Genomic DNA, 5,914 nt, shown 5'->3' on the forward strand with positions numbered 1-5,914 from the left:
TGCCATCCAGCAACCCAACACATCCCTGGCCCTCCCCCCTCAAAGGAGGGCAAACCTACCATCTCACATCCCAACATCGTTGCCTTTAGAGGAACAGTCATCTTGGCAAAGCCTAATGAAGGGGAACGGCTTCCCCAGATACTCTTTCAGAGGAAACCCCAGGCGGCATAAACTCTTTTTCAACCCTGAAGACAATGGCAGCAGTCCAAAAGACCTAGACAGACTACAGTGCCCCTTCCCCAGCTACAAGTTCCACACCCATGGAGTCCACGGACCACAAATCGAAAATATTCAGAAAAAAATTCCAGAAAGTTCCAAAAAGCAAAACTTGCATTTGCCCTGCCCTGGCAACTACTTACATTGCATATACAACTATTTACATAGCATTTACATTGTATTAGGTATTACAAGTAATCTACAGATGATTTCAAGTATATAGGAAGATTGCATAGGTTATATGCAGATACTACGCAATTTCATATAGGAGACTTGAGAAACCGAGTTGGGGTGGGGGGGGGGGGGTGTCCTGGAACCAATCCCCTGAGGATACATAGGGAGGGCTGTACAAGAAAAAAGGAGCAGTCAGCTTCCCCTTGTGGTATGGGTCTGTCCACTTGAACATTACTTTTGGGGGGTGGGCAGGGTGCAGTGCACGGAGAGTCTGTGGGACAAACCACTCAAGGTACATACAAACACACCTGTGTCCAAATGGAAGGCTAAGCACAACTTTCTACCTCCCTGCCCACCCTAAATTTCATGAAATGACAAAAATAATTGTTTAATTAAAAATAGGCTTATTTCTGGGTTTGCTGTTGTTTACCTGTTTTGGGGGATTATGGAAGTTTTAGGTTCAGACATAGACATCGGGGGAAACCACTCAATAACACAATTCCACATGTAAGGAGCAGAAGTAAAGATATATCTACCAGCTTCTTATCTCTGAAACCAACTGAACTGATTACAACAAGAAAAATAATACAGATGTGTAAATTCCATTTTGGATGAAAATAGAAAGCACTTACAACCCCAAATAACACTTTCTATGATGAACTTCTGCCACGTCCAATGAAATTGGAACCAAACTGAAGGAGGATGCTGACAACAGTGTTCCATAATGACAGATCATGGGCAGAGCTGGCAAAGGACAACTTCTCTGAAGTACATGATATACTCAGAGGAGCAAATTCAAGGACATCTTATTTATAACTAGATCCACCATGTGTATAATGACTGCCCCTGAAAAAAAGAACCGAACTTCTAGAAAAGAAAAACATGGTTGAAGACAGTGTTTCTTAAAAACAAAGAGAACTTGAATCTGGCTTGGGGGAGGGGGAAATGGAGATAGAGTTTGTTTAATGGGTATAGAGTTTCAGTTTTGCAAGACAGGAAAGTTCTGGAGGTGGGTCACACAACAATATGAATACACTTAGCATTGTTGGACTTTACACTGAAAAGTGATTTAGATGATGTTGCCTGAAAAAAAAGGCACAGCCTAAAAGTTGAGAACTATGTTTTATTCCGACTTACTGAGGACTGAAACACAGAAGTCAACCTCTCAGATAGCTCTGAGGGCCTCCTTTGAAGAGGTAACAGACGAGCCAGGATATACAGGAGTTTGGGAAAAACAAAAACAAAAACAGGTAGTCAAAACATCAAAAGATTACCGTTAATTAAAGAAAACCAGACATCTCAAGTTAATTAATTTAGCACTTTTCTATGTATGGGAAGGTGTGAGAATCTGGGCTCACTGAAATCATTCCTTTGATATGCACCTTAACTATCTAGGGCCAGTATCCTCTTCCTGCCCATCCAGAATCCACTCAGGGTGCACTGCGGGGGGCAGCTACAGTGGCTGACAGCTTGCTGGCAGGCATCCTGTTTGTCTCCATCCAGAGTTCCCTCAGGGCTCACCAGGGTGGAGGGGGGTGGGGCGGGGGGCCTGATGTGGCTGATGGCTTGATGGCCGCAACATCCTTTGTTTGCTGATATGGTAGGCAGCCTTCTTTGTCCATGGAGTAAATTCTATGTTATGTGTATTTTACTGTAATTTAAAATTTAAATTAAAAACTAAAAACTTAAATCTACAGATTGAAAGGAAAAACTGATTCAAAATGATCAATGCTGAGACTGGCCTAAAGAATAAAGATAAAGAATCATCAGGCATTCAGGCAAAACTATCAAATACCCCGCTGAGGTAAGGAAAAAAAAATACATATATACACATATAAAAATGATTTAGATGATATGCAATGTATATGTATGTAGGTATACATATATATATATGTATATATGTATTCAGGCTGGCTCCAGACTTCAACAATAAAAAATAGTGGAGAAATCCCTACATAGTCCTCCAGGAGAAGAAAAGTGAGATCCAAGCATTTTGTACTTAATCAAACTATTTTAACTGGGCCAAAGGCAACAGACAAATAATTCCACTATGCAACAATTCAGGGAATTTCATTCCTATGAACCGTTTCAAAAAAAGTATTAGGCAATAAACTCTAGCCAACCAAGAGATCGAATGGGGAAAACTAGGTAAAAGGATTAGCTGAAAGTGTTAAATCCACTTTAATGCAAGACAAAACCTAAAACTGCTGCGGGAATTATGGTTACAAAGCAGAAGGCAAATGTTATAAACTATGAGAATGTAACCAAAGATCAGAATAGGAATGGTAGAGATAGAAAAGGGAGTGGAGTTAACGTAAGTAGGCAGACTTATACAACTTTTATAGTTGCAGTTCGAAACATTTTTAACCTGCTAAATCAAGTAACAAATATATAAAGGAAATTAGGAAAATTAATAATAATAGTAGTATGATCCATGAAAATCAGATGGTGAAGAGGAGAGGAGAAAGAAGAAAGTACACTATTTTTTTTAATTGAAGTATAGCTGATTTACAATATTGTGTTAGTTTCAGGTGTATAGCAAAGTAATTCAGTTATATTTATATTTTTCAGATGATTCTCTATTACAGGTTATTATAAGATATTGAATATAATTCCCTGTGCTATATAATAAATCCCTGTTGCTTATCTATTTTATGTATAGTGGTTTGTATCTGTGAATCCCATACTCCTAGTTTATCCCTTCCCACCCATCCTTTCCCCTTTGGTAATCATAAGTTTGTTTTCTATGTCTGTAAGTCTGTTCATGTTTTGTATATATACTCATTGGCATTATTTTTTTAGATTCCACATATAAGTGATATCATATGATGCTTTTTCTCTTACTTCACTTAGTATGATAATCTCTAGGTTCATCCATGTTGCTGCAAACGGCAATATTTCGTCCTTTTTTATGGCTGAGTAATATTCCATTGTATATACATCTATACCAGAAAGTACACTATTTTTTTATGGATTAAATATAGTTTTAATTGTCAGTACAATAAAGACATGAAAAAAAATAGACTTCAAAATAGGATTACTGATCTTTTATCCTTGCTGAATTCCATAGTGAAAACTTGTCATATTATAGTTACTCTTTGTCAGATCAGAATATCTGTGATTAAGTCTCTTGCTTTGGGGTTGGTTTTCTGCTGTGCATTAACCATTGTATGAAGTTATACCTTCCCCATTAATATCTGACTCTGAATATTTTCTCCAGGATGCTTTGATGTAGATTCATTTTCCTCTAGAGAGACAGCAGAGGCAGATGCTCCCCTGAGCTCTGAGTTCCCAAGAAAGTACACTATTTTAATCAACGCTAGTAGAAGGAGTCAACTCCAAATAATAAAGCACTGAGGATATTATTTGAAGTTATGGTTATGAAGATAATCAATAGGACTATAAACAAACTATAAAGCTTTTCTATTACCAGAAAAACTATACATAAAAGAGGAAAAAGAAACACAAATCACATAGCAAAACATAGATAATAAAAAAATTGTTAAAACAGAAGAGTAGTATTAAGAAGATAAAACTAGTACCAAAACACCTTTCACATGAATAAATAAAATAGCACAAACTCATGCACTGAAAGCAAAAGATCCTTAGATTGGATCACAAAGCAAGACCATAAACTATAAACAATGGATTAAAAAATATACCAATAACAAAGTAACTGCTTCATTTTGTCTTCCTTCCAACTTGCCTGCACTCCTGCCTTCCTCCCCAGTAATTCATCACAAAAGCCCACAGGTAGAGCCCAGCAAGGTATACATCTGCATGGGCAGGGGATGGGGGATTGCTGGAAAGCTGGAACAGCATGTTGCAACTGGAGTGAGATGAGGAGGGTGTCTGCCCAAAGGTACAGGGAGCAGGGAGGAAGTAGCGGCCCAGCATGGGGTGTCAGAGCCCAAGCAGGATAAGGAGGGGATGTACATGCTGCAGGGTGATTGAGTCTGAATTCTGTGGTGCCAAACTGGAACTGGAGGTAACAGTGAGAACTCATTATACACAAACACACACACACACACACACACACACACACACACACCCCTAGCTATAAAATGTGCACGTATTATTTACTTGTGTGAACACACATCCATACAGGCACATGTACATAGATGCGTACACACATACAAAGGCACATTCCCTAGCTTTATTCAATGGGAGGCCTGGAAGCAGTGATATCCCAAGAACAATGAGCATATCTAGAGCCTATATCTTTGTTTCTAAGTACCATTAAGAGAACAAAAATCCCTGATGAAATGGCTGAGACCAGGGCTGGGGTAGAGAGAGTACATGATGAGCCTGGAAGGCCTTCTTGTGCCAGAAAATTTAAAAATGCTCAGTGAATGATGGACACATATCAAAAGAATACAAAAGCTAACCAAAAAGCTAGCTTAATCCCCTTATTGTTAAATTGTCTCAGACTAACCAAGTTCAATGAAGAAGAAAAACATTATAAAAGACTATAATTATAATAATCATCATAATAACAACCATAAATAATGATAACAACAGGATTAAAATTCATTGACTAAATAGAAAGTCATGAGTCCATATTGATATAAATAAATGAATAAATAAATGGGGAAGTGAGAAACTCGGCTGTTTTCCTCCCAGCAGAATGGCAGCTAATGAGTGGAGAAGGAATGACCGAGTTAGAAAATCACTATTTGGCAACTATCGCAGGAATAAAGAATTCAGCCAAGAAACATCAACGAGTGTGAAAACTAACTGATAAAAGTTTGATGAGGAATAAGATATTTACATAGCCTCACAGAAACGTCCCACAAAATACTTATTAATTACAAAGAGGAAGAAGGTTTCTCCCCAGCAGAGAAAGCCGACAGACATCACATTAATCAGTGATCAAAGTTAACATGACAAAAATAGGACAAATTGAAATTATGTCCCACCTGATAGAATGTGAATGTGAAGAACAAAGTGTCGCTTCTTGACATTCCTGACAAAAAATGCAGAACCTGAATCTAATTATGAGGGAAAATCAGAGGAGCCCAAATTGGGGAACATTCTACACAACTGGCCCATAGTCTTTAAAAGTGAAAATGCCATGAAAATCAAGGAAACACTGAGGAACTGTACAACTAAATGCTCTGCAGAATCTTGGATTGGATCCTTTTGTCATAGAGGACATTATTGGGACAATTGGCAACATTCAAATGGGGCCTGTGGGACTCACAGATACAGAGAACAAACTAATAGTTACCGGGAGAGGGGGAGAGAGGAGGGGCAAAATCCGGGTGAGGGAGTGGGAGGGGCAAAATATCGGGTGTAAGATAGGCTCAAGGATGTATTGTACAACATGGGGAATATAGCTGATATTTTATAGTAGCTGTAAGTAGAAAGTAACCTTTAACAATTGTATAAAAACTTTAAAAAATTTTTTAAATCAATGAAATAAATGAGACCAGTGGTTTATTCAGTCATAAGGTATTTTTTTTAAGACTTTTTCTGATGTGGACCATTTTTAAAGTCTTTATAGAATTTGTTACAATATTGC

Source organism: Hippopotamus amphibius, chromosome 12 (genome assembly GCF_030028045.1).
Source record: "Hippopotamus amphibius kiboko isolate mHipAmp2 chromosome 12, mHipAmp2.hap2, whole genome shotgun sequence".
NCBI classification, from domain to species: domain Eukaryota; kingdom Metazoa; phylum Chordata; class Mammalia; order Artiodactyla; family Hippopotamidae; genus Hippopotamus; species Hippopotamus amphibius.